The sequence below is a fragment of the Mastigoproctus giganteus genome, chromosome 14 (genome assembly GCF_048544385.1).
Source record: "Mastigoproctus giganteus isolate SK-2022 chromosome 14, ASM4854438v1, whole genome shotgun sequence".
NCBI lineage: Eukaryota > Metazoa > Arthropoda > Arachnida > Uropygi > Thelyphonidae > Mastigoproctus > Mastigoproctus giganteus.
Window position 1 is genome coordinate 121,749,459 of NC_143588.1, and position 12,801 is coordinate 121,762,259.

Here is a 12,801-nt window from a genome sequence, read left to right on the forward strand (position 1 = left end):
GGGGTGATTATCCACTCTCGGGCTTTCGGTGCATCCAGTTGTCCCGTTAAAAGCTGAGCGAGGGTCATCATATTCTTTGTAGTGATCGTTTGTCTCCAGGGTGTGACCTCTAAATTGGAGTATAGTACAGCTCTTGAGATGGTAAAAGGCTTAGCTGAAATTCTGTTCAGCCATCTCAAGAGCCAGTATTCGAGTCCTAGAAAGGCTTTGATACTGCATTCGGCAGCTGAAGACCAGATTTGTGCCGCGTATAGAGGAATAAATCTGTTGATTTATTGTTTCATCAGACCGGGGTCTCTAATACCGGTGAGCTCCTGCCTGGTTGCCCAAACCGCCGCGTATGTTTTGTTACGGATGTATGCGAAGTGCGGGCGGAAGGTCAGGCCTTCATCCCACTTGAGACCAAGATCAATGTGTGACTGTGCCTTTTGGACGAGGATGGCGTTCACAAATATTGCCATTTTGTTTGGCTTTATTTTATTTGTGAAAGTCATTTGTGCCGTCTTTTTTTCGTTCAACTGCAGCCCGATACAATCTAGGTACTCTTGAAGTTCTTTTATTCTAGTATTAGCCACTTGGTTGTGGTAGTCAGCTGATTTCTGATCTCCTGAGGTAATAAAAAATTTTATATCATCGGCGTATGTGATGAAGTGCTTCTTGTTCTGGGCTAAGAAGGGTTCAAGGGCTATCGCTGTTTTCTGTTGTTCTGTCTGGTCTATCAGACCCCTTCCTCCCTCATTCCGAGCGATTGTTATTCTTTCCACTGGTGACTTCGGGTGGTGTTGGTGGCTCTTGGTCATCATTGTCCTTGTCTTTTGCATGATATCTTCTAGCTCGGTGTTAGTCCAATCTATGACCACGAATGTGTATATTAGTACTAGAGCTACATAGGTGTTTATGGCTTTAACTGTGTTCCCTCCGTTCAATTTTGCTTTCAGCAGGCTTCTGAGTCTCTGATGATATTTTTCGGTCAGGCATTTCTTAATTTCCTTGTGTTCTAACTGCTCAACCTGCATCATCCCTAGGTATTTGTAGGTCTCTCCTTCTGTCATAGCTTCGATCTCTTTACCAATCAGCAGCTGTTAGTTTCGGTGAACTAATTTTCCTTAGTGCAGTGTGTGGGTCTTGCATTTTTCGAGACCAAATTCCACCCTGATGTCCTTGTTGAATTCTTCGGTGATCTGGAGTAGTTGCTGGAGTTGCTTCTCGGTTTCCGCTTAGAGCTTGATGTCATCCATGTACATCAGGTGGGCGAGGGTGTACAGGTTCTTCCTTCCTTCTTTGAGGTTATATCCATACTTGCTACAGTTGAGCATCGTGGATAGCGGGTTGAATGCTAGACAAAACCATAGTGGGATCAGAGCATCTTCCTGAAAGATTCCTCTTCTAATGGGTATTTGCCTGGTTGCAATGTTCTCGACGATAATGGTAGTACTCCATTTCGCCATCATTTCTCCTAGGAAGTTTGTCAATGTCGGATTGACCTCGTAGATCTTCAGGGTCTCTATTACCAGATATGAGGTTCGGAGTCGAACGCCTTGCGGTAATCGATGTAAGCTGTGTACATTAGCATTAGCAAATGCACATGATGCAAGAAAGCAAGCTTTTATAGAATCAGCCAAAATAAAAAAGAAAAAAAAAACCCTTATTTCACCCATCCACTCGCTCCAAATGTTTGTCCAGTTCTGCCTTCAATCAGTTTAAGCTATCAAGATGGAAGTTCCAGCAATCATCCACCCGCTGGCTAAAGGCAAATTTCCGCACATCTATCCTAGAACTGTCTTTCCTCAATTTAAATTTGTGCCCCCCTCTCAGGCGATTATTCTGAGGAAGAGGAAGAATCCCATCAGCATTGAGCATGCTTAAACCATTCAAGGCTTTATACACCTCTATCAGATCACCTCGCTGGTGCCTAGTCTCCAGACACTGTAATTTGCAAAACTTAAGCCTTTCTTCGTAAGAGCACCCCTTTGTTCCATTCACTAATCTTGTTGCCCTTCTCTGTACTCGTTCCAGCAGCTCTACATCCTTCTTGAAATGAGACCTCCAGACCTGTATACAGTACTCAAGGTGTGAAGGCCCCATTTTTAGAAGAAGAAGAAGAAAATCTTTATTGTACAGTAAAGATACAATAATGTGCCCGCCACAGCCAGGAGGCCAGTTGCACCTGTTGCATTCATGTTGCAGCGCTTCTAGTGAACTCACTCTATAACTCCGGCATCTATGGTTAATTGCTGTTTGCATCCTTTGCTCCTCCGCTTACATCCTTTTTGGTGTTCTGCCATTATGTTCTGACTCTCTAAGTGGTCTGATATCTTCTTGGTTATGCAGCTGGTCAGGATCTTGTACATCGCTGGGAGGTATGTGATTGGTCTGTATTTCCCCGGGTTTCTTGTATCTTCATCTTCAGGCTTCAGATATGTGACTCCTTCGGTGAGAACTTCGGGACTGTCTCCGGGTTCCTTATCATTCGAGTGAACTGCTCTGCTAGGTGCTTGTTTGTGCAGGTGAGCTTCTTGTACCAGTAGTTGTGGATGTTATCAATTCCCTGTGTTCGTCAGTTGTGTGTGTTCCTAATCGACTGTTTTACTTCTTCTTCTCGAATCTCCCACTCTTGCATCTGTTGTATTTCCTACGTTTTGTTCCATTCTATTCCTATCCAGGGTGCTCTGTTGTTGTCTTACTTCATTGCTCCAGATATTTCCCCATAACTCTTCGATCGTCTTCTTGTCGGGTGGTCCGTTTCCTGCTTTCGCTTCTTCAGCCAGTTTCCTGTAGAAGGCTGTTTGATCATCATCGAAGATTCGGTTGTTTATTTTCCTCTGGGAGCTCTCTTTGTATTGGTGCAGTCTCCTGCTGAGTGTGAGGAGGTTCTACTCAGTGTGTTCAAGTATTCTCCTATTCTCTGATTTCTGATCTCATGTTTTCTGTGGACGCTGTCTCTCTTGAGGATGCTCTTCACCTTTCCGATCAATTTCTTACTTCTATTACCCTGTTGGTACCGGGTCAACTGACCTATCTTGACTCTTAATTCTTCTATCTTCTGATGAAGTCTTCTTTCCCAAGCTGGCGGTTCCTTCTGTTTCGGTTCTTCTGCTGCTGGTCTCTCGTTTCTTTTCCTTTAATCCTAGTAGCTGCTATGGCAGCACAATATATGGCTGTGAGGATAGCCCCAGCTTTGCACCATTGTTGTCAAGGTAATGTGGCAATATTTGCCGATTGAGGTGGTCTGTTACTCTCCATAGGATTTTATTTGGCCTCTGCTTAGGTATCACGTGGGTTCTTGTGGGGTCCATTCCTTGGAATTCTGTTAGGGATTTCTTCCATTTTTATTATTATTGTTTCTTATTATCAATTTATTTCTCTGTTGAAGAGACACCCCCGGGACAGCCATTGGCTAGAAGAGTGACATTAGAGTGCGTATTATTATTATTATTATTATTATTTTTGATTTATTTCTCTGTTGAAGAGACACCCCTGGGACAGCCATTGGCTAGAAGGATCAGAGTTACATTGTGAGGTGTGAAGCGGACCCATGAGCAAAAGGTTACAAAGTCCATGGGACGTTCACCCTGAAAGGTTGAATACAGAATTTTGGAACGCATGAGTAATTATGATTTTATAATAGAATATTTAAAATTTTAACATCTTAGGTTGGCATCTAAAATACCGAGAATATATAGTTGAAAGGGATAAAAATTAGCCACTCTGCTCTTGAGCAGAGTGGCTGTGCACTACAGTTGCACGGGACGACAGGAGTCAGCAAAGATTTTCAATCTGTAGGCTTTTTCGTTACAGAACTTTTCCGGTTCAATTGTTAGTTGATTGAAGAGTTCTGTTATGTTTGCTGGAAAAAAAGCGACTTAGGCTGTCCAGGGTTTTTAAGTTGCTTTGAAGAGGATGTTTTAAGTTGCTTTGAAGAGGATGGTTCAGCATTCCTCGTGGCTTCTCGACGAGAGTGAAACAAGCCATCAATACTGGGAGCGTGTAATCTTCCTGTTATTAGTTGGGCTAATGTGAAAATGTTTCTTGTGTTGATTATCTGTTTCCAGGGAGGAATGTAGAGATTGGAAAGTAGGATGGCTGTAAAGATAGTAAACGGGTAGTTCGAGATCCTGTTCAGCCATCTCAAGAGCCAGTATTCTATACTAAGGAAAGCTTTCAGGTTGCCTGGTGGGGCAGAGGACCAAATCTGTGAAGAATACAGTGGGATGGGAAGTATATCTTCAAGTATATCTTGAAGTATACATTTCAAGATATACTTTTTAACAAGATCTGGGTTTCTAATGCCAATTAACTCCTGTTTAGCAGCCCAGAGCGCTGCATATGTTTTAGCTTTGATGTAATTAAAGTGCTCGGAGAATGTTAGTCCGTCATCCCATTTTAGGTCAAGCTCAACGTGAGATTTAACCTTTGGAACTTCTCATCCCCTTACCAGCATCGAGATATTGTTCCTGCTCTTTTTCTTTGTAATTGCCATCTGGGCAGATTTACTTGGGTTTAAATGTAGTCCAATACAGTCGACGTAATGCTCCAGTTCATTTATTGTGTTATTGGCTCCTTGATTTGTTTGCTTAACTTGTTGTAGATCTTTAGATTTGACGAAGAATTTCAAGTCATCAGCACATGTAATAAAGTTGTCTTTATGGGATGAAAAAATGATTCCACAGCTGCGGCAAATAACAGCGAGGAGAGAACGCCTCCCTCTGACACTCCCTGCGAAATGGAGTTATGGGCTATAAAATCGACATTACAGATTATGAATTGTCTTTCCTTCAGAAAGCTACATAAAATCTTCAGGAGATTGTCTTGTCTTTTGAAGTAGAAAGATAAACTTTGTTCCAGTGCCGTTATCGAGATATTGTCAAAAGCTGCGGATATGTCTACGAAGATAATATCGAGCTGTTCCTTATTGTTGAGAGCTTTCTGCATCCAGAAAAGGGGCTCAAGGAGTTTGTGATTGTTGATCTTCCACATAAGACGTAGTGTAGGTGCTGAGGACGATGCCCAAGCAATATTGGGTGAGCCATGAGAGAAGGGTCTTCTGAAAAATTTCAAGATGGTGCAAGTTATGGTTATGGGTCTATAGTTTTTGGCGTTTGTTGGTTTCTTTATTGTGAGAATGGACCTGACTATGTAGCTGTTCCATATACAGGGGAGAGTACCTTTTTGAATGATTTCATTGAAAATGTAATGCAACACCTGAATAATGTAAGGGCTGCTGATGTTTGCCATGAAAAGAGGGAAGTTATCTGGACCAACAGCTGCTTTATTAGGAAGTTCATTTATGGCTTTAATGAGATTTTCTTTGGTAACTGTGAAGGTTGTTAGAGGTGTCTTTCTTAGTAAGTTTGAAACGGATTCTTCTTTTTCTACGATTCGGTGAAGGAGCTCAGTTATTCTCTTCTTGTTTTCTTCTGTTGCTAATTGGTTGGGCGCGGGAGGTTGTCCAAATGCCTTGTTGGACCATTCGGTAAATACCTCGGCAGTTACGAGACCCTTTTTTCTGTTATCCGGAACGATCCTTTTTCCTTGTTTGAGCTTTGATAGTACATCTGCGTAATGTGCTTGTCTTTTCAGCTTTATAAAGTGAGCACTCTCTTTTTTGTACAGAATGTGGTCATTAGGATGTCCTGTCTTCAGCCACTTCCTGTAAAGTCTTTGCTTTTTACGAAAGACATACTTTATCTGTGGATTAAACCAGTTTTTGGATTTCTCGGTTATCCTTATGACCTTCGATGCTCCTTCAAGAATGTTTAGTTCTCTGTTATTGCGTAACCACGTTTTGACAAGGCAAATGTAGTCCAAGTCAGCTGTCGTCATGCAGGTTTGTAGTGCGGGAAGCTTGTTGGAAATGCTTCGAACGTTCTGGAGAAAACACCGCACCTGCTAATCCCCTGTCCCAGAGAAGGGGGAGGATTTCGTTGCTATTGTGACGTTTCAGAAGGGCTATTTGATCTTGATTTTATCATCCATCTATCCCTGTATGATTTGACCAGCGAACCTGCTGGCCAGTCCTGAAAATTCAGTAGCAACGCGAGTTGTCCCATTGGGCAGTGAACAACAAATGGGGCGTACGCAGGATGCCTCGATTTTAATCCAAACTAAATTTTACAGATGTCTTTGATGTTACTGAACTGCGTTGCAGGGCCTAATCAGGAGATAAAGATCTTCTCTCGTGTACGAACTGCTGTAATATTATATTTGACCAGCCTATTCAAATCTCGTTTGGATGTGCTAACCGAGACCCTGATTATATGGGACACTGATTTTATAATTTAGAAGGGGCAAAACCAGAAAAGCCTCCACAGGATCCCAACCCATTCCATCCGATCCGCGCGGAGGGAGGAACCAACAACTAACTCGTTTAATTTTCTGATTGAACACTCACGCAGTTCAGCGGAATGACATTCTTGCCGGAAAGATCACGGGGATGAGGAAGGGATGAAGTAAAGAAAAGGACACGCCAATTCGGGCAATCTTTTTGGGCACTTCCTGGAAGAGGCAGAAAATGGAGGCGAAAGGTAAAAAAAGGGATAATTGAAATTGCGGAAGTGATGGCCGAGGTTAGAAAGGTTTACGAATTCATCGTAAGTGTACACAGAGTTAAGGGCACCGGGATTTTTCAGGCGCTGATGTTCGCAGTGGTTCGCGCACTTTTTCTCGACGTCAATTCCAGCTCGAACTCGCAACCTTGTTGTTGCGCACGCTAACCGTCCGACCGAGATGGGAAGACCCGTTTAAGCGCGCTTAAACTTAAGAATCTAAGGCTCGTTAAACCAGAAACTTTTTGAATTTCAACTGTCTGATACTAATCCTTGTCGATGTGCTGCTATAGAAGACTGGGCACGCGTCCTTTTCTTCTACCCTCCTGTTCAGATATATTTTCAGATCTCTTGGATCTTTGGATCCTGGATGTCAGCCTTGTCTTATAAAGAAAAAGGACATCCAGGGATTTCCCAATAAAATCTTTAAAAGACTAGAAAGAAACATTATTGGTTAGGATTTTCACTTGTGGACTTGGAACTCTCGTACCTTCGGGATAATTAGCATAATTGGATATCTTTATTCGGATCCTTATGGACTTGTTCCTGGATGTGACTCAGGTTAGACGGGAATTTTTGGATTTTTTCCTAGATGTGGCTGCTGGCGTGAACATTGAATCGACACGTGACTTAACGGACTGATCATTCCGATGTAACTTAATGGACTCTTCATTCCGATGTCACTTTGTCCCTTCCTTTTCCCTTTCCGTTTTTCACCCTTTTTGGGGATGCTTTTTGCTGGCCTCTGTGGTTCTGAAGGCAGGATCATTACTGGTACCTAGAAGTGGGCGTCCTGGCACTGGATTTGCTAGCATCCACTGGTGTTGTGTTATCGGTGGTGGTGCGGGTTTCTTGTTAGATCCGCTGGTGTTGCACTCCCTCCAGTGGACGCTGGAATTTTATATCAGCTTTTGACCAATTAGCTCGTGATACTGGAAGCCTTCCTTCTCGTGGCGGGGGGGCATCGGAGAGTAGCTCTACGAGTGATCGGCTGGGCAGTCAACCAATACTACATCGTAACACACACGCGGTTCACGAACTCACACAACTCACTTTACAGTTTTCGGTACTCAGCTCTGCGGCGATTTCACATCTTGCGTCAGCGAGTGTCCCCAGTAAGATTTTCTCCCTCCCCCAATGTTCTTTGGAAGCGTGAAGTGCTCCGCTTTGCCCAACCGGTGTCGGTTCACTTTCTTCCGAGTTCACAAAGAAACTGCGTCAGTGGAGTCCGCAACGGTTGCATCGAGTATCTGGGTCAGCACGCATCACTGGATATCGAGGGGGTGGGGGCGCTGTTGTAATACATTCTTCCCCAATTCATGAGTCCAACTGTTTGCTGCGGAATGAGCCGATTACTGACTACATTAAAAGAGCAAGCGTTTCTCACGCTAACTGTACCCCCCCCACCCGCAAATTAGTCCCTTTTTGCCGAAGTACCTTTCATCACTTCACACGCTTGACCAACGATGCTCGTCAGCCGGATTTTGTCGTTTCCTGTTTTGATTCGTCGCGTCATCCGCACCCGGACGTAGCTGCGAAGTGTGTCAATGCATTGAACCCTGGCGATTTTGGAGAAATTGGTTAGGATTGGTTCGGAAGGGATGACGTCCTTGCTTTTCCTACCCACTCTGGTCGACACTTTTGCATCTTCCTTTCACTCTCCAGACGTTTCTGGGTGTAAATCGCGAGGCACTGAAGCGAAGTAATTCTTTTAAAGTCTCAATCAGCGCGATATGGTCTCTTTCATAAACGGCGAAACACCCCCTTGTAGCCGAGAGTGCGGATCCGGGTGAGATAAGTGAATCGCGGTGTAAATACTCGAACTACATTTGAAGTACCAAATGAATATTCAACACTGTTCCGGCGGTTTTTCGAAGTCTTGTAATTTCAGCACTTCCGGTTGAAAAAGAGAAGGTTTCTGAATATCAGCAGGAAACAACTCAAACAAACTCAGACACTCTTTTGAAGGTCTAAAAACGGAATTCCAGAAGCTTCCAGAAACCTAAGAAAAGTGAAAGCGATGTGGATGGATCTATCCAGTTACAATAAAGGAGGCAACAAAAGAAGTAAGCAAACCTTAGCGGTAATCATGAGAGCATCCTTGGATTCAAGGATGTTCCCCGCGGACATCCCAAGGATGTGCCAATGTATTCTCAATTCACAAAGGGGATCAAAGGAACCACTAGGTGACATCGGTAATTACAATCCTGTTAGCTTAACTTTTGTTCTGGGTAAAAAAGGGAGTCACTGGTTGAAGAACTTTGCTTGTTTGGGAATTTATTAGGCGCATCGGCATCTCTGGCCATAGCGCACAAAGCTGAAGAAGTAAAGCAGAAGTAATGCATAAGGAGAAATCTGGTTTGACCAGTTCGATTTGATACTACGATGTGGTCACAAAGGAACTGAATTCCAAAAATAATTTTGATATCATATACTTGGATTTCAGGAAAGCTTTTGACATTGTTGCGCATGGAAGACTATTGTACAAATTGGAGCAGAATGGTATTAAGGGTTAGTTGCTACAATGGATAAAAGGATGGTTAAGTGGGAGAAGACAGAGAGTGGTAATCAATGGACACTGCTCTACCTGGGGTGATGTTAGAAAACAACACCGGTCCAGAAGCAACCTACTGTTGTTTTCTGTATTTATAAATGATATTGATGAAGGTATATCAGGATTAAAGCTTAAGTTTCGAGATGATAGAAAGGTTAGCAGAGTGGTTAATGACTCTATACTACTGTAACAGGATCTGCTAAAGTAAGGCTGAGAAGTGGCAACTGAAGTTTAAGATTGACAAATTCAAAGTACTGCACATGGATAGGAGTAACCCCAGTGTAACGTACCAACTGTGTGGTACTACACTCAGGGAGGTGGAGAATGAAAAGGACCTCGGGGTAATTGTGCAGTCAGATATGAAGTTTTCTGAGCAGTGCAGCAAAGCTGCCAGAGCAGGTCATGGGGTTTTGTCGATGATATACAAGAATTTTGCGAGTAGGGATAAGGAGGTGATTGTCCCTCTGTATAAGGCAATGGTCAGGCCACGCCTTGAGTACTGTGTACAGGTCTGGAGGCCTCATTTTAGGAAGGAATTCGATCTGCTGGAACGAGTACAGAGAAGGGCAACGAGATTAATCAGTGAAACAAAGGTTTAAGTCTACAAACTGCCGCGTCTGGAGACCATGATCTAATTGAGGTGTTTTAAGGCTTTGAATGGATATGAATGAAAGCTCAGTGCTGATGGGATTCTTCCTGTTTCTGAGACTATATGCATGATGGCCATAAATTCAAATTGAATAGATGTGCGGAAGTGTGTCTTGCTGTTGATTGCTACAATAAATTTCCATCCGTTGTTGTGGAAGTGGATGGTTTAAATAAATTCAAGGAAGAACCAGAGAAACTATTGGGAGGAATGGATACATGAAATGAGAAGTTTCTTTCCTTCTTTTGGGTGATGCTGTAAACATCATTTGCCATTACTAATACGAATACTCATACTAGTAGTGTCAAAGTCTTTCTTTTGTAATATTTGTAATAATAAGGAAAGAAATTTCACAAGAACCTCCCGGCAAAAGGAGAATTTAAACTGTTACAATTGTAAAGTTAAAGATTTCCCAAGGTGTCTGTCGAAATAAAAAGGGGTAAATTTTTTTCAGAAATGCTGTCTGAAATAACTGGAAAGTGCAGTATTTCTTTCGAAACCAGTTTTTCGAGCCAAACACAATTGTTCTGAGGAAGTGAAGTTAATCAAAACACCCCACTTGGTGAGGTATCAAGGTCGCAAGAATGAAGCGAGCCATCTGTCAGGAAACCAACGAGGAAAAGGACCGACGCTTGAATCCATCCGGTTTTCCCGTAGAAAATCTGAGGTTTTTCGTCCACCAAAGAAGGCAACGCTCAGCGCGGACTAATTCCAATTAGACCATCAATATTTGTTCAGAAGAAGCATTCAGAATGGCGTCATTAGTATTTTGAATTCTTGAAATGTGAGAATGTTTTCGATGTCCTTGAAAGAAGTGTTTAAATTTTAGGAGGGCTTCGAAGCAAACAGGGAGGGTGACATCCTTCCAATTGGCATTGCCAAGTAATAATCGTTGAGAATTATCCGTGGTTAGAAGGAGCCCGTGCATGAACGATATCCGGTGTTGCTTGGTCATTTAACAAAGTAATTGCATTTTCAAATTGAGGATGTTTTTATGCGGGATAAGGAAAAGTGAACCATCCGGGACAAAACTTCCTGGAAAATTCTTAATGAGGCAACCACAGCTAAAAACAACACTCGAAACCAGAAATTTTCTTCAGCAGAAGTAATTGCTTTAATTCCACAATAATGTTCTGGACTTAATTTCATTTTGAGAGCTGATAATGTTTTTGGATTGGGCCACGTTGACTGCAGGCTTCAAATGAAATACATTCCGCTCCACTTGGGCTGTTTATAACTCGAACAAAATATTTAACTTTCCCGATGTACGAGCAATCTCAGATTTTGTGGGAAGGTTTAAACCCCAAAACCGTACGCCTTCTACCTAAGGTCACACGATGCATTTTGGAGAGTTCAAAAAATTCAAAAAGTTAAAGAGTTAGAAAATTCAAATCCCATCCATGGCGCGATGAGTTTTCCTTTCATGGCTTCAAGTGTATCCAACTTGTACTAGTAAATGGTTTTACTATTATAAAACAACATGGTCCATTTTCTGCATACAGAAGGAAAACGATAGAGGTACCACAAGGATCTGCTTTAGGTCCATTAATATTTTCACTATTAATGAGGAGGAAACAGCTGTTCAGAGTACAGCTCCTTAACCACCCAATTTGTAGAAAATGCGGCGAGAATTGGTCAACATGGAGCAGCATCCGTTCAGCACGCGCTTCAACACTTTGATTCGAAGCAGAGGCTGTCTTGAGGGCTAAAGTGGGTCCAGCTTGCAGGTGCACCTAATAAAATAGTAGTCCAGTGTATTTGAACAACACACACACACGTTTTCATGCAAATGAAATCCGTGCGAGGATCAAACGAGTAAGAACGTAAATGTACGTTTTCAAGGTTCTGAGAAGGCGTCGTGAACAAGTTACGTCCGTGCATGCGCAGATTCTTTGGGTTGTCGAGGCGGATTGCCCTACGTGCTTTCGAGCGGTTTTTAAGATCACGACACTTTCGAAAATGAGCATTGAATAACGCGGTCGTTTTTAAGAAACATCGAGACGACGTGGCCAACTGAAGAAACTGTGTGTGTGGAATTCGGATTGAGAAGTGAATGGACTCAATCAATTAATGCAAACGAGTTAAGAAATAGTGGCGAATTTTTATTTTATTTTTTCGATTTTTTGGAGCGTTTAAAAAATTGTAAACAAAGTACGAAATTCTGATTTTATTTTTCGCAATTTTAAAGTTACAAATTCGCTTCTAGTCACGTGCACTGTCCAGAAACGCGCTTGTCAACTAGCTCCTCCTCAGCAACCACCCATTTCAGTTGAATAAAGCCAGTTTATTATGAATATTCTGAGCGCATTCTCTTCGCCTCCGAGAGAGGCCTTCAGTTATGGGACTGCAGTATTCATTGCAACTTCCTTTTCGGAATCTGTTCGTCAACACCTTATGGCTGCGTGACCAATTGGCCGCGAGATGCATTCCTCGCGGCAGTTGCTCGTTTCTAATATCCTCCTCTTCCACTTTTACGTTATATATCGGAGTTCCTCGAGGACCTTCTTTAGGACCCCCGTTATTGAACTTTCGCATAAATCGTCTTCTACTATTTCGTAATGCGGACGCTCAATACCAAAGTCGTTATAACCAGCTGTTGGGATCGTTGGGCGACTGTCGCTTCACATTCTGGATCGGGTGCTTCGTTCTCAATTGGCCACTTCCCCTCTTCGGAAAGCTTGAAGAAAGTCTCAGACAAATCCTTGACTGGAACTAAGATGGAATACAACGCGGCGATGAAATACATCACCTCCACTCTTTGGGTAAAAGAAATGCACGAGTGCAGTGAAATACAGCGTTTAATTTTCTCTTTTGTTTTCGTTTCGTAGCGCAATGTGGTGGGACTCGAACCCGCCCCTCTCGAACGACGAAGTTCACGAAAGTCGTTTTGTAAACGAAACAAAATAAAGCGCACTTCCTCATTCTGGTGGCGAATTGGGGCCACTTCGAAGACGCTTTTGAATTCAGGAAATGCGGGACGAGCCCGGTTGATGTTCGGTTACCGCAGAAGGGAGAGGGCGCATTCGGTGGTGCCCGGGGAAGGCACTGAAGACAGC